This window comes from Carcharodon carcharias, chromosome 11 (assembly GCF_017639515.1).
Source record: "Carcharodon carcharias isolate sCarCar2 chromosome 11, sCarCar2.pri, whole genome shotgun sequence".
Classification (NCBI taxonomy): domain Eukaryota; kingdom Metazoa; phylum Chordata; class Chondrichthyes; order Lamniformes; family Lamnidae; genus Carcharodon; species Carcharodon carcharias.
In genome coordinates this window covers 130,119,699-130,143,260 of record NC_054477.1, presented here as the reverse complement: position 1 = coordinate 130,143,260, position 23,562 = coordinate 130,119,699, and the positions used below count along the sequence as shown (strand labels likewise).

At 40.6% G+C, this 23,562-nt stretch overlaps 1 protein-coding gene across 3 annotated transcripts in view; it reads left to right on the top strand.

Moving 5' to 3' along the window:
• The window catches only part of LOC121283840 (glypican-5-like), a 1,341,390-nt gene that overhangs the window by 1,000,982 nt on the left and 316,846 nt on the right, over positions 1–23,562 (top strand). The window lies entirely within an intron of this gene.

The following is a 23,562-nucleotide window of genomic DNA, read 5'->3' as shown; positions in this document are numbered from 1 at the left end:
TCAATTGGCACTAAGTTGACATTGGGGCATTAGGGGTCATGATGGTGAGTGGGTGACATGGGTTGGATGAATTGGCATGCATGAGTATGGGGAGTAGTTGCAGGGTGAGGGGTTGTGAGGAATGAGGGTTAGAGGGCCTAATGTTTAAGAAAACAACTGGGATGAAATTCCAGAGAACCGAGGTGTGCCTAGCTTACCGTGACATTCAGCAGCCACTGTGGTCACCTTCAATCTGTGTCCGGGACTGTGGGCCTGACTCTATCCTGCAGCCGCTTCCCCCTCTCACACCCACCATCCACACTGCCCGCCCCTCAATCCCCCCTCCCCACTACACCCCCCCTGAGTGTAAAGTGCACCATTCAGAGCACTTTCTCCCAAGTTGGCCCTGGTCGATCCATGAGATTTCCCATCTTAGCCTTATTTTAATATTTGAACTGCTAACCCACCTACTAGAATCAGATGGTCACCCTCCATCATGCCTCCATTAAAATCATATGTGGGTGGTTTGGAGGCAGGATTAGGGCCATAATTCAGATTTTTAATATTTTAATCTCCTACCCACCTGTTTCATGGGTTAAAACTCTCCCCAGATGAAAGGGTTTAACAGGGTAGATGCAGAGAAGGTGTTTCCACCTGTAGGGGATTCAAGACTATATAAGATAGTCACTAATAAAACCAATAGGAAAATCATGTGTAACTTTTTTACCCAGAGCATGGTAAGAATGTGGAACTTGCTATCACAAAGTGTAGTTGAGGAAGCTGGCGGCAATGCATTTAAGGACAAGCTGGATAGCCATATGAGGAAGGAAGGAAAAGGAAGATATGTTGATGGGGTTGGCTGAGGGACAGTGGGTGGAGGCTTATTGTGGAGCATGGACCTCTTGGGCTGAATGACCTATTTCTATACTATAAATGCTATTGGGTAATATACCATATAATCATACATGTTTATCACTATGGATCATAGAATAATGTAAGCCACAATTAGATTCAATGCTTCATGGACATTCTGGCTTTAGTTCTAAGTTTTGTATAATTCAAGGGGACAAGTTTCTTGTTTTCACAATAGCAGCCTGTTTTAGAGGAGGAAAGATGTTGCTTCATTCAATAAGATTTTGTTTAATGTTTGCTCTCACAATATGGGTGAAGCTAGTAAGGCCACATATATTGCTTATTCCTAGTCTCTGTAGTCTCTGCTTATTCCTAGTCTCAGTACCCTGGTTGGGTACTGTCTTAAAAACAAAGTGTTATGTGATGAGGTGCCACATAACAATAGAAACTAAGAAGGAAAGAGAAAATATTTTACAATGGGAAATAGGAGCAAAAACAAATTAGTGTGTATGCTGGAACAGATTTGAGCGACTCTCTACCAAAGGAATGGAAAAAGTAGTTCTAAGGTTCAAACCTGTAATTAAGTTTGTTTCCTTGGAGGGCCAGTTCCTCTCCTGATTTCAAATTTGTGAATAATTTGGCTATTACCAACTTGCTTTCCGCAAAGTAACACTCAAGGGAGTGATCTTACTATTTTGCAAATTAACATTATTAATCCTCATGAATAACAAAGCCATGTTAAGGAGTTATTCAGAAGTGCTCTTATAGCTTGTACCTTCATAATTAAAAAAAACCTTTTTTTTTGGCGGAGGCCTCCAATATTCCAATTAGCCACAGATAGACCAGGTAATCTTGTATGCAGCAGATCTGACACTTGCTGTGTTCAGAGTAAACTGATTTCCAGTTTGGATCCTACAACAGGCCTTAGACCCATTATTATGACATTCAAGGACTTTAATGCCTGAGGTCGGATTATAAATATCAGTATTTTTAAGGCTACTTTCTATTGTGATAATGCTCGCAAGGTTGGATATAGTAACAAAAAGAAGTAGATACTCCTATGATTATTATGAAATATTTGAAACCATCTACCTTGCAAAATGGAATTAAATTAAGAAGATGATTCATTTTTCAAATGCATCTGCACGAAAACCTGATGTTGCAGCACAACATGTCATTTACTAAATCTAGTAGAAAGTGACGTTTATTCCAACATTAAGAGCCTCAAATATGCTTATGTATATGGTTGAAAAGAAATTAATGCTGAATTGTCTTTGGATCTGTGTTTCTGACATGACAAGGACACTTTTCTGGAAGCTGCAGGGGAAAAAAAAATCTCCAGTCTGAACTTGTAGCAAACACCTAAGCATTCCAAACACTGAAGCCATATATTAAATTCATATCATTGTGTGACCAATTCTTGATATACCTTGTTGTAGAAAATTGTTTTTGCATGAATGAGGAGCTGAGCTTTCATAATATAAGATTGAAATGCAAGTAATTATATCTTATTCACGACTGGACAACATTTGTCATTCCTGATTAAATGTCAAATTCATAATCAGTAGAGATTTGTCTTTTTAAATAAGATCTTATTTTATGCAGGTATAGGAAAATATTTGAAACGACAATATTAAAGAAAAATTGACTGAGATGTACTGATGGTAGGGCAGCAATTTAACATGGTACGACATTCTGTGATAGATGCTGAGAATTTCTAAGCTGAGTATATGCAATGCAAATTGCTTCCTGATATCAGAACTTGGTTAAGGAGAGCATAGTGAAAATGCTAGTTCTGGTGTGGAACTTGTTATGGTCCCCACGTGGAAACCATAATCAAACAAAATAACCAAATTTACTGAATGAACCCCAATTAATGAAATTAGCAACAAGATGCTACTTCTTGTAGCTTTTACTTTAACATGAATCAGAACCAATGCAAGTTACACATGAATTAATAGGCAAAAAGATACTTCAAATAAAAAGGTATTTTCACTTTAAATAGTTGTTACAGCAAAGGTAAATCTGACACAACCACAAACATTCATGTCACACCCCACACACATGTGGCACTACGTAGCTACATAGTTCCACAATACACTGTTCTTTATTCATACAGGGTAGGTCATGAGTCCTATATGATAACAGCTTTCACCTCTGAGTTTCATGGGTATGAATATCATCAGCAATGGTACATATCTATGAACCCTCTCTCCCTCGGGTCACAACAGTCCTAATGGTGTAACTTTCGAGAGTTCCTTTTCAATTGACCAACCAATAATACCCTGGTTCATGGTTTGGCCACTTCTGAGAAAACATCCAGGTCTTTAGTATCTCTGAGCTATTCAAACAGCTTTCCAAGTTTTAAACCCTTTAAGCTAGCTTGCAATGTGCCTCCAAGAGTGCCTGTCTTCTTTTCTGTCAAACAGGAAAACTGACCTGTTCCTGAAAATGAGTTGCTTCTTCTCCTCACAAGAATTGGCTGTTTTCCTCTTTCTGTCTCTGTCTGCTTTCTCTTTGGCCCAGGTCTTTGCTGTGATGGAGCGGTTCTCGCAAAAATAGGAAATGCCATGTTCGGGGTGGGACTTAGAATTTCCACCCATTTCCAGGTATCTGGCTGGGGTTCACACATGTGTGGTTTACGGAGGCAGCTGGCTCCACTGAAGTGGTAGTTTGGTAGACCAGGAGCGTGAAACCCAGAGTGTGCAGATTAGACTAGCTAAGAGCTGGATTTGTTTGGATATCCAGGATATTCCTTTGGAGAGGTAAGATACCCCTTTGGACATGGTCCTGGGACACATTTGGAAGAGGTAAGGCACCCTTTGGGATTGTTAAAAAGCTGTCAAGGAACTATCAAGCTGTCAAAGAACTGTCAAACTATCAAGTATCTGTCAAAGAACTATCAAGTTGTCAAGGAACTGTCACAGAACTGTTAAAGCAGTCAAAGCGTACTAGGTGAGTTGGTAAGGACAAAGGATGGTGGGCATGGGTTGGCATGAGTTGGCACTAAGTTGGCATAGGAGCTACAGAGGGCCAGAGGAATATGAGAGGCATAGGAGATATGATGGGCCATGGAGGGGGGGGGGGGGGGTAAGTGAAGGGACATGGATTTGAATAGAGGGTATGAAGGGCATAGGGGTGGGCAGAGGGGCATGGGTTGGCATTGGGGGAATGAGGGGCAATGGAAGTGGGTGGGTGGCATGAGGTGGCATAAGTTGGCATGGATTGGCATGGGGAGTCTGTGGGGGGATGAGGGTTTGAGGGTTTTTTGTTTTAATCTTTTTTTAAATAGCTTAAACAAAGTGCTAGAGCACAGAGGCAGACCTTTCGGCTAGCCCGCCTCTGCAGCAGGCAGCCCCCGTACTCATACTGGGAGCGGCGGGGTCCACTTCCCTCACCCCCCCACCCCCTGGAATGAAAACTACAACTGCGGACAGTCATTTTTCCCAAGGCTGGAAATCCTCTCATCTCTATGCACCTGACCTGGGAGCGAAAATCCAGGCCCTTGTGTCTGCATCTGTGCATTGATCACCGTCACATTCCAGCTCCTCGGCTTGTAACTCTCCTTTGTGTCTGCAGCTCTCCTTTGTGCCTGCCAGCCACAAGGCTCTTAACTTCCATCATTTTGGTACTGTTTCCAGCTCAAGTGTCGCAAGGTCATATGGTCCAGTATTTATTATTATCCAAGAATATTACAATTGATGTCTTTACAATTGACGAAAACTCTTAAAAGTCCTTTTCAAACATTTTGAAAAACAATTACAGATTACACAGTCATACAAACTCGAAACGTTAACTCTGTTTCTCTCTGCACAGTGTGGAGGTAGTGGCATAGTGGTATTGTCACTGGACAGAGACTTTGGAGACCTGGTTTTGAACCCCACCATGGTAGATTGTGGAATCTGAATTCAATAAAAATCTGGAATTAAAAGTCTAATGATGACCATGAAACCACTGCCAATTGTCATAAAAACCCATTTGGTTCACTAATGTCCTTTAGGGAAGGAAATCTGCTACCCTTACCTGATCTGGCCTACATGTGACTCCAGACCCACAGCAATGTGGTTGACTCTCAAATGCCCTCTGAACAAGGGCAATTAGGGATGGGGCAATAAATGCTGGCCCAGCCAGAAACATCTCCCTCCCATGAATGAATGAAAAAATAAGCTGCCAGACCTGCTGAGTTTTCCAGTGTTTTCTGTTTTTTATTACAGATTCCACAGACCTTTTAACGAAATTCCAAGTTTTCCTTATTGTATTGCTTCCAGGTCAAATGTTGTCACAAACTGGGTGATAATTAAAGAATAAAACCTCCATGACAGAGCTTTAATGAAAATCATGTTTCTTTAGGAAGCCAGAAGAGCTTTGTGTCATAATTTTAACAGGTGAAAATAACACTATTTTACCTGACTAATACTGTTTTAACTGTTTTTAAGCAAATGAAAATGACTTGATAACTGTGTTTAATGAAAAAAGTACCCCATTAACCAACTTCTCTTCAGTTTTGCAGTAGATTTTAAAATGATAAAAATCTGTAAAACTCCTTTTTCCCATATTTTAATTTCAATGGTTCAAGTTTCCATTGAATCAAAACTCTGTGAGTTTTGATCTGAAGTTCTGCATTGCTGTGTTTCATAACAACTATTTCATTTGTAATCACTGTGAGTGTACAATGGGGAAGATGACATTACTGCAGCCAACTGTGACTGTATTAGAAAAATTTCCATAGAACTTTGGCTCATAAACCACACCACATATGTATTATTTTATTAGGAGACAGAATTCTGTGGAAAGTTCTATACTAAATCTGAAGAGTACAAGCCAGTTATAATGATGTCAGAATCCCTGGAATTATGTGCTGGAAAGAGAAGTAATGTCATCCATCTCCCTTGTGGTGAAATAAATGCATGTTACAAGCTGTTTTTTTTTTTCACAGCACAGCAGCACATAATTCATAACAATTGGTGGGGAATTTTTATATGAATAACAAGTTTAAAGTAACTTAAACAGAATACTTTCCCATTACAAGTTGTAGCTAAAGTTATAGAAATAATTATTTAACAACCAGGAAACTATCTGAAAGAATTAGAGAAATTATGCTGGCAAACCGTTTAAGATTTTCAGTCGGGGTCGTGGGGTGGCGCGTTTGCATGTAAAGGAAGCTACATATATTAATACACAGGGCTCTGTTTTTTGCAGATGGAAAGAACATGTACACATATTGCGTCTGTTTTAGCTAAATAAAATAAGTGACAGCCATTCACTGACTCATTCCTGAAGGCAATGCCTTGAGCAATCAGGGTCAAGCTGCCTGGTTTAAATTTCGAACAATGCTTGGCAATTAACTGTCAGTCATCATCAATTGGTGCATTCCCCATGGCAATGCCTCGACCAAGTAGAGTTTACTTGCCAACCAATCAGCACTCTCTTCTCATACAGTATAAATTGTTGTTTTCCACTTTATTACGATTCTTGCAAAGTGCCCTAATGAGTGCAAGATGAAAAGCTTTGACATGTCTCCTTTTTCGGCAATACTCAAGTTCTGTAATACCAAGCGATAATTTGAGAAATTGACCTTATTTTTAGAACCTGTGGATTTCTTGGTTTTGTTTTGCTGAATTCCTGCTTTAGATTTACCCTAATCTATTTCTCTTAAAGGCATTCACTCCCTGCTCTGAATTTATTTCTGTATCTCAACCCACCTTTGGGAAATTGAAACTTCACATCCTGCCTAATTAAGTAACCAACATGCCATGTCCCTTGCTCTAGCAGGCTCCATAAATCGCACCCCCACCCCGGTGTGTTTCATGACCACTATATTAAATTTGACCATCAAAAATAATCACCTGTTCCAAAATAGCTTTGGTGGCTGATTGAATAAATAGCCAGATAGGCAAGAGCAGAGCTCCTACTCCTGATCAATCCCCTCTGGGTATGATCAGATCTTTGGCCATTAAGTCCATCATAAATGAATGGGCTCACTTTTTAGACTTACACATGATGTACACTCATCAACACTTTTGCTAAAATTAAGAATTGTGAGAAAATATGCATCATGCTACTTTAGAATGAAAACGCTAAGAAAAAGTGAATTCTGCAATGTCACAGCGATGCTGCATTTTAAATGCAAGCATGCAACACCACAGTGGGAAGGTTACAGACTCAGTGATTTTCAATAAAAATAGTATCTAGCAGGAAAGCACCAGGAATATCACCTCATATGAAGAAAAAAATCCAATGGAAATATTCTTGTTTGGTATCTGATACTGCCAGCAAAAGGGCCCTTAGCAAAATTCTGGGGAGCAGCCCTCTTGGCAGCCAAGGTTTTTGTTACTTGGGGGCTTAAATTGTAACAAAAAATACCCTCAGCCTTCAAAGAAATGTATATTGAAACAACAAATCTCAGTCATTTCATGCTAATCAGCCAAGTTTCAGGAGTCTTTTCCACGTGCATAAAAAACATATTTAATTAAAATAGTAGCACTTTTATATCTGAGCTGGTTGAAAAAATGTGTTTTCTGATGTGGTGCTTCACCCTTGAGTGTCTTAAATATATTGTAATATCACAGATACAGTAACATAGTGGTTTATGTTACTAAACTAGTAATCCAGGAAAATGAGTTAAAATCTCTTCACAACAGCTGGGGAATTTAAATTCAGTGAATTAAATAAATATTTTTATTAGTAAGGGAGACCATGAAACTGCATGGATTGCTGTAAAAAGCCATCTGGTTCATTGATGCCTTTCAGAAGAAGATATCTTGTTGGACAGCAATGACTCTTAACAGCAATGACTCTTAACAGCAACACTGTATCTCCTGAAACCGACTTAAAGCCATCTTTGCACATGCACAAATTTGCCATGCATGCCCAGTTTTCACTGTTAACTGGGAATGTCATATTCACAAGAAGGGAAGTTCAAGTTTACTTAAGTGTTTTTAATCACCTCCAGGAGGAAAGTAAAAGTTGATATGATCAAGCAGTAATCAGATGCCAGATTTGATCAATTATTTGGGATTAATCAATTCTAATATTCAATACAGAATATGCCATTAAATAAAGGGAAGCAGATTTCTTACCAGTCCATACAAGTGCGCCCTCTGGAGTTCGGCATACCAAATGAAATCCGGCAAATTACCACCCCATTAAACTGTTCTTAATCATCAGCAAGGTGATGGAAGGTATTGCCACAACATTGCAATAACCTGCTCATTGACACTCGGTTTGGGTTATGCTAGGACCATTCAGCTGTAGATTTCATTACAGCCTTGGTCCAAACATGGGCAAAGGAATTGAATTCCTGAGCTGTGATGACAGTGACTGCCCCTGACATCAAGACTGCATTTGACTGAGTATGGTATAAATAAGCCCTAGTAAAATTGAAGTCAAAATGGGAATTGGGAGAAATACTACACTACTACTTTGCACAAAGGAAGATAGTTTAAGTTTTTGGAGGCCGATCATCTCAGCCTACAGGTGTTCCTCAGGGCAGTATGCTAGACCCAACCATCTTCAGTTGCTTCACCAATGACATTCTCTCAATCATAAACTCAGAATTTAAGAAATAAGAAATCAGAGCATGAATAGACCATATGGCTCCTGGAGCCTGTTCAAGGGGATGTTTGCTGATGATTGCAATGTTCAAATTCATTTGCAACTCACCTGATAATGACGGAGTCCTGCATGTAACATGACCAGGACAACTTTGAGGCTTGAGCTGATAAATGGCAAGTAACATTTGTGATACGCAAATGCCAGGCAATGAGCACTTTCAACAAGAGAGAGTCAAACCGGCTTCCCTTGACACCAATAGCAATGCTAGTTAATCTTTTTTATGATGTTGATTGAAGGATAACTGTTGTTGGAACTTTAGGAGAGCTCCCTGCTCAGCTTTGATCATGGGGATCTTTTGCATCTGCCTGAACAGATGAAAAGCATCTTGGTTTAATGTCTCATTGAAAAGATAGAACCGCCGACAATGTAGCAGTCCCTCAATTCTGAGTGATACTTTGATGAATCAGATGTGCTTAAATCTTGCTGCGAGAATTGAAACCATGACCTTCTACTCAGAGGCAAGCATGTCATGACTGAACAAAACTTAACACTTCTACAAATAATGTCTTCTAAATCATGGATGCAAGATCATTTTACATTAGCAGTTGTCCATTTAATATGCTAAGAATGAACAAGCTGTGCTGCAAATGCACTTACGGATCTAAGTTTTCTGAACCACTGGCTTTAACCACCATTGATTAAAAGTAAAAACCCTTTTACAATGGACATGCACAGCTTCCTTAAAAGATTGCAGTGCCTGACCTGCCTTCTCAGAATGAATTGGTTGCCCAATCCCTGATCTGCCTCTGGTAAAACCGGAAATGGGTGGTTTGGAGGTCAGGTTTGAGATGGCATTGATTTTTACCTTCCACCAGTTCTTCATGGTAAATTTCTGACACATTGGTCCTCCTCCTTTTCCAGACAGCTTATAAAGGGCTTTTCATAGGAAAACCTATTGATGTCAGTAATGGTCCTGAGGTAAAAATAGAGAGAATAATTGGCACAGTGTCTTATGAGAACCTCAAATATTTAAATACTCTTACCTTTAAGATGTCATCCATGATTTAACAGCACATTCACCTCTGAGACAGAAGGTTGTGGATTCAAATCCTACTCCAGTCCTTCAGTACATAATTTAAGCTGGTTCTTCATAATGGTACTGAAGGGATCTTTCAGATGAGGCTCGAAACTGAGGTTCATCTATCATCTTGATTAAAAGTAAATAATACCATGGCACTCTCTAAAGAAGAATAATGGCTAATGTTGGTGCCCTGGCTAACATTTATCCCTGAACCAGCATTATTAAAACAAATGATCTGGTCATTTATTTCAGTGCTGTTTGTGAGAACTGGCTGTGCACATATTGGATGCTGCCTTTCTCCATAACCATAACGAGTGAAGAGGGCACTCGGCGGAGCCCGTATCTTCGCTACACTATGTTAACTCAATGTTATTACAATTTTGCAGCTCTCCCTTGAGGCTTTTCCCTGACTTGTTGATGCTCTGTAAATACAAATCTGGAAAAATAAATCCTTTTATTAAGAGCTTTCATCTCACTGAGGAAGCTTCAGGCCAATCCAATTCAACAACCTGCTCTGAAAATTCTGCTCACATTTCAATAGCTGTGACAAATTTATCCATAGCAGTTGAGACAATCCACAACATCCTAAAACAATCATCAACATTCTGAAAAAAAAGACAGTTTACCCTAACTCGCAATGTTAATGGATCCTTTAAAAAAAATCCATTCTACACCTTCGCCTAAAACAAGTCAGTTCCTCCTTGGCCATACCTTGGGTGGAATTTTATGCCAGTGGGATTTTATGATCCTGCCGAAGTCAGTAGACTTTTGAATGGATGGCTGCATTTTACAGCCCCAATCCTGCCGTGATGGGGCCCTAAAATTCCGCCCCTATCCTCGTACTAAGTTTTGTTGCAAACCATCCATTAGCTTTTCAGATATATTGTTTACAAACAACAAAGAAGTGGGTGAAAACCTGACCTCTGCCCACCTTCAGTGGCAGAGACAATAACACTTCAAAAGTAACCTCGTGGCTAGGCAGTGCAATGGGAAATTTTGATGTATATATGAAAGCTTTTACCTTAACATTAGTGTGTCTTTTTTCTTTAACTGACTTTTAATTTACTATGTAAAACAACAGTTAGGCCCCAGTAGGAGAAGTTATTTTTTTCCCATAGAGCAGAGAAGACTAAGAGGATGTTTGATTAAGGTGTTCAAAATCATGAGGGGTGTGTGTGGATTAAATAAAAGGAAACTGTTTCCAATGTGAATGGCTGGTGAACAGAGGGCACAGTTTTAAAGTGATTGGCAAAAAAAGGCAGAACTGACATGAGGAAAAACCTGTTTCCATCACAAGTGGTTAAGATTTGGAAAGCCTGATAGAGTGATGGATATAGATTCAATCGTAACCTTCAAAAGGGAATTGGATAAATGCTTGAAGGAAAAACTATTGCAGAGACACAGAGAAAGAGCAGGAATTGCTGGTTTGCTCCTCAAAAGAGCTGGCATAGTCTCCATGGGCTGAATGAGCTCCTTTAGTGCTGTCTTATTATATGATTCCATGACCTTTCAGAATACTTATCATCACCTACCAATAACCCTGGGATGTTGATTTCACATTGGGGTAATTTCCTGCACTTCTGAATATTAGAACATCATCCAATTGTCCAGAAATTAAGTTGTTAAAGAAATCTGTTGTTCAGGATTGTTTGGACAATATCACTGTATACTCTCTCATGCGTTTGCACTGTCTCATATCTGCTGTGGATGTTAATCATCCTTGACTCTATTCTTCCTGTTCTCTGCACAACTGGATTGTGTCAGCCCCTAATTTTACACCTGACCTTTCATCACCTCGTCTAACCACACTGTTTTTTTACCAGCCAACTAATCTACTATCATTTTTTCACATCAGTAACAACCCTACCAGATTTCTATGTGATTCCAGAATAATGTGCTCATAATATATCATTTTTCTCCTTATATTCAGTCTCAATGCTTCTGTCTTTTCCTGTGCTAGTTCAGAGCTGTTCTGATGGAGAGAATTTTCCCCCTGTTGGGGGTGTTGTGCAGGGGCGGGTGTGGGTGGGTGTGGACATGATCGGCGCCCCCAATTGGGTCCACGCCGCTATTTTACGTGGGCGGGCCAATTAAGGCCCGCCCAGTGTGATTGGCATCCAGACGTGCTGTGCGCTCCCTGTGCAGACGGTGGGGTGGGGTGGGGTTGTTCCCTGAGTCGGGAGTGTACTCTTTTGCGCGCATGTGCGTAAAAGAGCGCAGAAATCTCCCTGAGGTACAGAGGTGCCTCATGGAGATAAGTTTTAAGTTTTAAAAATTTTAATAAAGAAAGAAAAAAATTAAGACATGTCCCCTCATGTGACAGTGTCACACGAGCTGGGACATGTCAATGAACTATAATAAAAAAATTTATTTAATTTATAAACCCTTCATGAAACCTTATCCCGCCCGTGAAGTTTCATGAAAAATGCAAAGGCCGCCTGGGCTCTTCGCCTGCATGCCAAGCATAAGGTGGACAAGCAGCTTTCTCAATAGGCTTAATTAGGTAATTAATGGCCTTAACAGGCCTTTGACAGTTCGGCGGGCGTAAGGTTGACACAGCTGTGCACCCGCTGAACTGAAAATCTAAAACTACGCGTGGTGACGTCAGGACACACGCCCGACGTCACCCCACGTCATTTGACGCCTCAGCAAGTGGGCCCGTCCCCGCTCATCAAGCCGAAAATTCAGCCCCATGTGTCATTCCTGTCCAAAGAATACCACAAGTTCGATGCTGTCATTTTTTTTTCTCCTTCAGGGCCAAATTTTCACATCCTTACAATGCACATAGCTTCTAAACATTACACTCCTCATCGCTGTACTGATTTTTGTGTGGCATAGAAGCACCATTTGCAATTTCTATTCCCAAGTTAACTTCATTGTGTGATGTTATTACACTACCAAGGTAAACAGTTTGGAGGTGAAATTCATTTGCGTCATGAAAATCTTCAAAGTGGCTATGTTGATTCCCCAGGATAGACAGTGCTGTGGGCTGCTTCCTATATGTCTCATATGGATTTTTCCATTGATATTATTGAGGAAATCCAAGCAGGGGTGTGGTGGGGGTAGAGGCCTATGGTGCATGCCACTTTGAAGCGACACAATGTGAACAAATTTTTCTCCCTCCACCTCTGTTTCCACTTTGGTCACTAAGATTATTTTTGGTAGGCCTGATTTTTTTGTTTATCTCTAACCTTACCTCCTCAAAGCCTTACCTCCTCAGTATTTACTTTGAATCCACATTCCAAATGTTGTCCCAATTGTCTCTTCTGATCTATATCTGCAATCAGTACTGCATCATCAGCGTACATTAGATTGCTTATCAATGTTCAATTAATTTTGAATACAACTTCTAAACTATCCAGATTATCTAATAATAATTTCAGGGAATATGTTGAAAAGATTGGATGACAAAACATCATTCTGTTACACTTTTCTTCATATCATTATCTACTTTATTAACTCATTGACAATTTGCCATGCTACTTATTGTTCCCGGTACATTAAAGACAAAGATCTGGAGTGTAAAGATAAGACAAAGAATCAAGCCTTTCAAGCTTCTACTGTCCTTGTTCATTGTAATTTTTTTTCCTTTAAAAACTTTAACACAGTAATGCCCACCTTCATTGTCCAAAAGCTTTTCAACTAAATAGACAGTATTCTTATACCCAGTTGAGCCTTTCCAATAGCTACTCTTTTTTGTGTATATTTTCTTCCAATTAAAATAGGTCAGTTTAAATCAAACTGGCAACACAATTAACTAACTTCAATGGTGTTCTCTAAGGCCAAGGATAAGCAGACACAGATCAGACTGAAATGGGAAGGGGATTGGACAGAACGCCTCTTCCCACTAATATTCAGTAATTTAAATTAAATTGTGGGAAAGCCCATGGGGATCTTGCATTTTCTATTATTTCATCTAAAGTTTGGTACAAAACTGGATATTTTAGTGAGATCATCTTTCCCCGCATAAAGTTCTGTAAACCAGATGGAATTAAATTCTCCTGATTATTACAGAGCAAGCACATTACGGATCTTGTTCTCAGTGCAGTGTTAGATTATATTGAAATATAAAAAATGACTACCACTCTTATTATAGGATTGTTAAAAATATCCCTCATTTGCTTTGTCAAATTGAGCTATCCTTTAATGAATTGCAGTACAATTTAATATGTTTTCCCTCAGACATTGCCAGCCGCACATTAATAGGAAAATGCGGAATTCTAGATATTGCTTCATTTCCCTCATTACTGAGGGTGTCAATAGATTTTATTTTTGTTTTAACAGAATACATCACTACTTTGGTCCTTCAGAAATATTTTTTAGGTGTCAAATATTTTACTAATTTCATTCATTATGTAGATATACATAGACACTTCCATATAAATACCAGTTCAATTCTCACTTTTTTGGCAAGTTCCTACAAATGTAAAATCAATTATTAAATGTTACAGGAATTGAGTTATGTTTAAGAACACATGTTAGCAAATAATAAAATAGGTTAAGATGTAATGCAATAATAGATGCCTTCGCAGTTAGTCATTTTTTATTATTGCAAAGGCGACGAAGTATAATAGTAAGGAAGTTTTGCTACAACTGCATAGGAACATTGGTGAAACCACACCTGCTGTGTACAGTCTTGTTCACCTTACTTAAGGAGGGTCATACCTACATTCAAAGCAGTTTATAGAAGTTTCCCTAGGCTGATTCCTGGAATAAGGGGTTTGTCTTATGAGGGAAGGTTGAGCAGGTTGGGCCTATACTCATTGGAGTTTCGAAGAATGAGAGGTAATCTTATTGAAACATATGTAAGATTCTGAGAGGTCTTGACAGGGTAAATGCTGAGAGGATGCCTCCCCTCGAAGGTGAATCTAGAACAAGGGGACACAGTTTTAAAATAAGGGACCTCCCATTGAAGATGGAACTGAGGAGGAATTTCTTGGCATTGTGTGGAATTCTTTTCCCTGCAGGCTGTGGATGCTGGATCTTTGAATATATTCAAGACTGAGTTAGACAAATTTTTGATCTACAAGGGAGCCAAGGGTTATGGGGGGCTGGCAGGGAAATGGAGTTAAGGCCACAATCAGATCAGCCATGATCTGAATGGCAAAGCAGGTTCAAGGCCGAATGGTCTATTCCTGCTCTAATTTTTTATGTTCTTAATATGTGAATACTGATAAATTTTGTATTTTAAATGTTTAAAAATGTAGAACAGTGTATTTACAAAGCAAATTAATTTACATATGTCAAAACTGACTGTTATGAAGTGAAGCTTTTTAAATGTTAGCAACATGACTATTAGATTCTAAAGTTCAAAGAGAAATTAAATTTGTGGGCCTTCGATGCTAAAATATTTGTACTGCATTAATACAACTAACACTTTTGGTAAAGCTGAAACTGCCTTGACTGCAAATATTCTGCATTAACAGTCTAATCCAAAATGTGTCCTGTGATTAAGTAATGTTTTATAAGCTCCATTATAACAGCTAGACTCGAAGTATTCTGAAGGGAAAGTTTTCAGAGCCACTACTATCAGCGCAGATTCTCTCTTGATGGGAGGACAGATTGGAGATATGGGCATATAATTTTCCAACCATTGGTACTTATTAACTGAAAAATTGAAAGTAGCATGTCTTGTGTATTCCAACCTCCATGCCTGATTCTTCAACGTACACGTCCATTGAATCAGGCTCCACACCAAAGGCAAAGATTCATTGCCATTTTCCAAAAGCAGCTTATAGTCCACTAATATCTTGCTACACATTCAAAGTACTGCTTATAAAATATTTCTCAACATTGTCTGATTCCATAACCCCAAATTTAACAACCTAACACCAGCAAAAATGATGTTTGGGTATAATTAAAATGTAAAAATTTTGCCTCCAGCTCCAACCCATTACCTTCAGGGCAGTTTAAATCTTGACAGCCCTAAGTCAGGCAATCAGTGAGGCTCCCAAAAAAAAAACAGGTAGGGGCTGAGTTAACATTCAAAAATTGAGGCTGGATGACATCATTGAAGCCATGACTGTGAATTGACTGAACCACAATATCAACTGGTATTAACACACCCAAAGCGGGAGTGCTGCCTGGCCAAGGTAAGTGTTAAATTTTTTTTGGGCCAGGAGCAGGACTTCACCCCCAGGACCCTCAAGGAATCATTGAACCTCCTCCCTAACGGTCTTGCTAAAATACCCCAATCCTCAATTTCTTGCAAAGCTTCTTCCACAAGTCTCTGCTGCTAATTCCTACTCAACACCTGCCAGCCAAGTGGCCAATCTGGTCAGGAGTCAATGAAGGCCTGGTTAAATTATACTGGGCCATAAAATCAGGAAGGCCTCCATGTCCCCAGCCTTGCTGGGTTTGTTGCTAACTACAAGGCTCCCTAGCACCCATCCCACCCACCTTTTGATATTGAGGTGCTGGGGTTGAGATACCATTCATAACGCCTTTACACAATGTGGACTTCAGCTTCCTTCACAACAGGACATGTGCAAACATGTATGCCCTACACTCTAAAATTCCATCCCAAACACCCGCACCCCTCTACCGCTCTCTTCTCCTTTAATTTACTCCTTAAAACCTACCTTTTTGACAAAACTTCTGGTCAACAATCCTAATATCTCTGTATGTGGCTGAGTGCCAAATTTTAATTGATAACATTTCTGTAAAGTACCTTATATATTTTACAATATTAAAAGTGATATATAAAATGAAAGTTGCTATTGTTGTTTTAAATGATTTACAATGCAGTGTGCACTCCTTTCCATCACAGTGGATGCAGTCATTTTGAAAAAAGTGGAGCTCCCAATAGTATGTGCCAGCATTACCTACTATCACAACTGAGGTGACGTTATGCATTGTGTGCCTATTTTTAATTTTAATTTTTCCTTCTTTCTTTGTTCTTCTTCTATATGCTTATTAAGATGATGGCTATGATGAATGAGGCTAGCACTGACAGTTTACCTGTAACAGTGACACTGTTTGGATAATTTCACAAAATTGGGGCCATTGAGGGTCGAGGGCATGAGTTGGCATGGGTAAGACCTTTTGAAGTTAGCTTTCAAGAGGTTCCTTACCCAGACTATGATTCACAACTTCCCTGAGGGACCATGAATCATGGAGAAGCTGGCCCAACTCCACCAAAAACTGTGGGGATCGAGGAGATGCCTACCCCTTGCAATGGAGTCAGCCAGGTTTGGAATGCAGGCTCATTGCCTACACCCTTACTCCATGCTGACGAAAATTGGGGGTACCTGGAATGGGGGCACCTGGAATTGGGGCAGGAATTCTGAAGTTCCCATCCACCATTTTTAAAGATCAACAGAGTTGGGGAGAGTGTGCAAAAATACATCCGCATCTTCAAATGTCATAAGTTTATTCAGTGTCAGTTCTTGTGAAGCTAATATTCTGGAATGGTGTAGTTACTTAAATTTTGGCAAACTAATGGAAGTCTGGGCTCTCAGCCAAACATAGATAATGAGGCCATTAGTTTGTTGAAACAGGTGCACACAAAGGAAAACATTGCTTGATTGACAGCTTTATTTCTTAGATCTATTTTGTCACTGATGCAAAGTTTATTTACACAAGATAAAGAGGTGTTGAATGGTTATAGCTTCTGCTGTTGATACTTCTGGTTCATTGGCACTTTTAAAGGATTATATTAACTGCAGTTTATTTTAAGAAGTTATGAATAACTGTTTTTAAGCTTTTCCACACATGCTATTGTTAAGATAGGGTTCGTTGGCCCTCCACAGAACGTATATTGGGTGAATGGGCATGGAAGTTCTATGAGTTGGCATGCAGGGAATGAGAGGCCATTGGGGGTGGGTGGAGGGTCATGCGTTGGGATAAAGAGTATGAGGGGCCATTTGGGGTGGGTGGAGGAGCAGGGGGGAGAATTTTCCCCTATCAGGGGTGTTGTACAGGGGTGGGCGCAGGTGGGCACAGACCAGATCGGTGCCCCCGATCGGGTGTAAAGTCCGACCAGCGTGATGTGCATCCAGAAGCGCTGATTTGCGGGCGGGGGTGGTGGCTTACCCGAGTTGGGAGTGGGCTCTTTCGCACGTGCACATGCATGCGAGAGAGTGCAGAAATCTCCCCGAGGCACAAAGGTGCCTCAGAGAGATAAGTTTAAAGTGTAAAAAGCTTAATAAAGTGGTGAAAATTTTTTTATGACACGTCCCCTCATGTGAAACTGTCACATGAGCTGGGACATGTGCACTAATTTTATTGACATTTTTTGCGAAAATTTAAAATCATTCATGAAACCTCATCCCACCCGTGGATGAGGTTCCATGAAAAATGCGAAGGCCGCCTGGGCTCTTCGCCTGCCCGCCAAACTTAAGGTTGGATGGTCGGCTTCATTAATTATTTGAATTGAAAATTAAATGGCCTTAATAGGCCTTTGACAGTTTGGCGGGCACGCAGCTGACTTGGCTGCGCGCCCGCCGAACTGAAAATCTAAATGACATGCGGTGACATCGGGACACATGCCCAACGTCACCCCGCGTCATTTTATGCCTCAGCAAGCGGGCCCTGGTGAGGGGATGTGAGGGGTGAGGGCTGGAAGGCCTAATATTGAACAAAACAGCTGGGACAAAGTCCCAAAGAATTAAGGTGGGCCTTTTCACCAGCCCACCTTGGTACCCGGCAACCCCTGTGTCCGCATCCAAACTACTTCTGCGTGCACCCGACCCCCCAGGAATGAAAATCATGCTTTTTGAGACACCTTTCCTGAGGCAGTCATGCTGAGCTGGGAAATTTCCTGATTCCCACTATTCGCTTCTAACATGAAAATGCAGCCCAAAAGGTTGCATGAAAGTGCAGAGGGACATAGTATTACAGGAAAAACTTCTGAACATGCATAAAAAAGAAGTACCCAATTTGTGTGATATATTTACGAAAGGGATCTGAAGTTATCTTCTGCAGAAAGTTTTGATTTTTGCCACATTTTCTGGTATTTTGGGGCCTATTATTATTTGCATTTCCAGTTAAAATTAATTTCTCCAGGAAAGGTTCCAAGTATTTTTTAATCTGAAAATGATTCATTTAAACAGACTGTGATACAAGCTTAAAGGTAAAGACAAATGGCTTAATATCTCTGTTTAAAATATTGGTCAGATGAATGTCTAATTCTTTGGGCCAGGTTTTTGTCTCCTCACATAGAACATAGATTCCCTTTTGCGGGGGAAACAATTTTCCTGTGCCTTCCCGCACCATTTTTGAATGGCCTCCTCATGGGTTGGGCAGGCCTTGGGTACAAAATGCACATGCACCTCTTCAGAGGTCGGGGTCTCCATTGTGAGGACCACAGGAAATTGAATTTCCTCTCGCATACTATTTTCCTGTGGTGATGCAGGTTCTGGAAGGTCTAAAAATCAGACTTCCTTGGAGATTTTGGACAAAGCCTGCTGAGGAGTTGGGAACATTCTAACAGGTAAGTGGCAAATGCTTTGCCACCTTTAAATGTCATTATTAGATGCTGCATTGCAATGTAGATGTGTTTCTATGCACTGATTGATCATCAGGTTTGCTGCTTCATAGTTAAATTGACCATTACATTAACCACCATTGTGTAAGCATTGCCTTGCATTACAGAACTTTTCCCAATGGAGAATGCATTGCAGAATGTTGAAAAATGTGCTGGTAAATCCTCCTGTTATGTTTGGTCCTATGAATAAAATGTGCAGACAGCTCTGACTTTGAAAAACAATTTCTCTCCTGCTGAAAGTGAAAAAATATCTAAACACCAGCACCACTCCATTGATTGAAAGGCAATATGGTTTGAAATAGAAATGTAACAGCATCTCTTCTTTCAGTTTCATGGTCATGGCAACAAGCTAATGCAATCTAAGAGGGATGTGCTATATGAGGGGACAGGGATGGGTATGGGGTATATGGGGGGCATGGAAGGATAATGGGATATATGATGACCAGGGGTATACCGCTTATATGAGGAGGCATGGGGGCTATGTGGGGGCATGAAGGGGGCATGGGACAACATTGGTGTTGGGTAGGGAGGGTAAAAGGTGAGGTTTAAGGGGCCTTTAATTGATATTGGGAGCTGGATACTGTCTTCAAGAACCTAGGCGGGCCTTCTGATTAGCCCACGTCCACCTTCACACCCCTTCGCTGAGATCACCTGTCACTCTCCAAAACTCTGGAGAATGCTAGTCTCCTCAATCTTTCCTTATAGGACAATCCCACCATCCAAGAGACTGTTCTGGTGAATCTTTATTGCACTCCCTCTAAGGCCAGTATACCCTTCCTTAGATATAGAGACCAAACTACACACAATGCTCCTTGTGTGGTCTCACCAAGGTTCTATACAACTTCAGCAAGACCTCCTTATTCTTGTACTCAAATATCCTTGCAGTAAAGGCTAACATACCATTTGCCTTCCTAATTGCTTGTTGCACCTACGTGTTAGCTTTCAGTGACTTATGAACAAGAACACCCAGGTATCTTTGAACATCAACATTTCCCAATCAGTCCACATTTAAGAAATACTCTGCATTTCTGATTTCCCCGCTAAAGTGGATAACTTCACATTTTTCCATATTATATTCTTCCTGCCACGTTCTTGCCCACAATCTGCTTGAAGCCTCTCTGCATCCTCCTCACAATTCACATTCTCACCAAGATTTGTGTCATCAGCAAACTTGGAAATATTACATTTGGCCCTCACATCCAAATTATTGATATAGATTGTAAATAGCTGAGGCCTAAGCACTGATCCTTATGGTACCCCACTAGTTACAGTCTACCAACTGAAAATGATCCATTTATCTCTATTGTCTTTTTCTGGCCTTTAACCAATCCTCAATTAATGCCAGTATATTGCCCCCAATCCCATGTGCTCTAATTTTGCTTACTAATTTCTTGTGTGGGACCTTATTGAAAGCCTTCTAAAAATCCAAATACAGCACATCCACTGCTTCTCCCTTATCTAATCTGGTAGTAACGTCTTCAAAAAACAACCAACAGGTTTGTCAAACATGATTTCCCTTTCATAAGTCCATGTTGACTCTGCCCAGTCTCACCATTATTTTCTAAATGCCCAGTTATCACATCCTTTAGAATAGATTCTCACATTTTCCCTACTACTGATGTCAGGATTACAGGTTTGCAGATCCTTGTTTCCTCTCTCCCTCCTTTCTTAAATAATGGAGTCACATACGCTACCTTCCAATCTGCAGGCACCATTCCAGAATCTATAGAATTTTGAAAGATGATCGCCAATGCATCCTCTATCTCTACAGCCACCTCTTTCAACACTGGAATGTAGATCATCAGATCCAGGGGATTTATTAATATTCAGCCCCATTAATTTCACCAGCATACTTTGTTGCCAATACTTTTTTCTTTCAGATCCTCAATTGCATTAGTCCCTTGGCTCCCCGATTTTTCAGGGAAGTTTCCTGTACCTTCCTCCATGAAGGCAAGATACAGTATTTGTTTAGTTCTCCTGCCATTTCCTTATTATCCTCTATAAATTCTCCATTATCTGCCTGTATTGGACTCACATTTTTCTTTACTAATCTTTTCCTTTTTTTATACCTATAGAAGCTTTTACATTTTGTTTCTATGTTTCTTGCAATTAAATTTCATTCTATTTTCTCTTTCTTTTTCAATTTCTTTGTTCTCTGTTGTTGAATTTTAAAATTCTCCCAATCCTCAGGCTCAATACTTTTTTGGGCAACTTTATATGCCTTTTCCTTTGAGCCGATAGAATCCTTAACTTCTCTTATTAGCCTTGGTTGGATCACTTTTCCAACTGGCTTCTTGTACCTTGAAGGAATATAGGTAGCCATTGCCTGCCTACCATCATACCTTTTAATATAGTTCCCCAATCCACCTCAGCCAACTTGCCCCTCATACCTTCATAGTTTTGTTTGTTTAGATTAAAGACCCTAGTTTCAGATTGAACTACATCACTTTCAAACTTGATGGACAGAATTTTGCCCTTGGTGGGTGCTCGGCAGGGGCGGGTGTGGTCGGGAAGCCGACCGCTGCCCACAATTGGCTCTGCACCGCGATTTCACACTGGCAGGCCAATTAAGGCCTGCCCAGCGTGAAACGCAAGCGGCAGCACTCAGCGCTACAGGTGTTGGGTGGCGGGGGGCAGGGCGAGTGGGCCTAATGTGATCTTCACGCATGCATGCGAAAGAGTGTTTCAATCTCCTCTCAGGAAGATGAAGCCCTGTGTAAAAAAAATGAAGGAAATAAAATTGTGATAAAACACGTCCCCTCATGTGACTCTGTCACATGAGCTGGGACATGTTTTTAATTCAAAAATAAAATTTTTATTTGATGTTTTTTTAGGAAGCTTTATCTAGTCCGCGGATGAGCTTTCATAAAAAATGTAAAGGCCACTTGACCTTTGCACCTGCCCACAAAACATTAGGTTGGACAAGCAGTGTAAATTTGAATTCAATTAGCTTCTTAATGGTCTTAATAGGCCATTTTAATTGTCGGCGGGTGTGTAGCCAGCTCCTGTACGCGCCCGCTGAACGAAATATCGCGAGACTGTGCGTTGACGTTGGGATGCTCGCCCGACATCATCTTGTGTCATTTTACACTCGGGTGCATGCCTGCACACTGAGCGTAATATTCTGCCCTATATAAAATTTTATCATATTACGGTCACTCTTTAAAGGCTCCTTTACAACGAGATTATTAATTAGCCTTTTCTCACTGCACAATACTGGATCTAAAATATCCCGTTCTCGAGTTGGTTCCTCAACATACTGTTCTAGAAAACCATCGCATATGTCAGATATGTGTTTTGGAAGTCGAGAAGGGGTCAGACATAATTTCGCACACCCAACATGAATATTCAGCCCTTTATGTCTTGAGCATTCATTCACAATTATCACAATGTTCTATGTTGTTCATTTGAGCCTACCAAAATATTTATTTTCTTTTGCATGAAATACAATTATCTCATAGTACAATCATTACAAAAATAAAGTACATAATATATGTTATCCAGGAACATGCAAAGGGGATCTTATTTTGCTACACTTCAGCACACTTGACTGCCTTTCTCATCTTGAGGTGCAAATTTATTATACGTTTAGCGATCATTGAACACCTCTCATTATATTTCAATGTGGATGATGCATACTCTGTCTCTGATGTATTCCACATCATCAGTGTCACCTTTCGCACCTCTTCGCCCTACTATCAGGCACTCTGGGCTGAATCGTCCCAGATTTGCACTAAGCGCAGTAGCAGGCGGGTAAAACAACGTTTTACCTGCTGGCCACAATGACGGCTTTTCACGCTGTATCATCCCAAACCCACTGCACTAATTATGCATTCCTGGGAAACACGCTGTTTCCATGGTAAGTGGTAAGTGGGCTCTCATTCCCCCGCCACACCATCACTTTGCTGCACACACCTCTTAGTGCTTCCAATGCATGACTGCTGCACAGAAAACATGGCCCCTAAAGGCAAAAAGACTGCAGCACCCACGTTCAATAATGTGTCTTTCAAGTGCCTTTTGGACGTAGTAGAGGTCCGCCATCATGTTCTCTATCCCCGCTCTGGCCGCAGGATGAGCAGCAACATCACTAATTCAGCTTGGGAGGCAGTGGAGTGGTGGTCAACACCAATGCCCTGCAAAAGAGGACAGCCACCCAGTGCTGTAAGAGGATGAATGACCTCCTCCATTGTGCCAGGGTAAGTCACTCTTCTCATCACTCTCAACTCACACACTCACAAACCAATCACACATCCACAGACCCTCACTCACAACCAGTTCAATGGACATCACCATTCATTGTCTCACACACATCTTCATTGTCCTCATCCTATCCATAGGACCACTCACCACCCACACATGCCAGTCATACTTATCATCTGGCCTGGCAGGCATCCTGCTTACACTCGCTCCATCTGAATTCATGCAGGTCAAGCTGGCACACAACAAAAGGAAGAGGTTGCAGACTGTTGGAGGAATGCCTGAAATCAAAGTCCTCACAGACTTTGAAAACAGAGCCATTCAGCTGGTCGGCAAGGATCTGGACCGTTCCTGTGCTGGTTGGCGATGCTCTACCAACTGAGGATCCAGCAGTGCAACATCCATTATACAA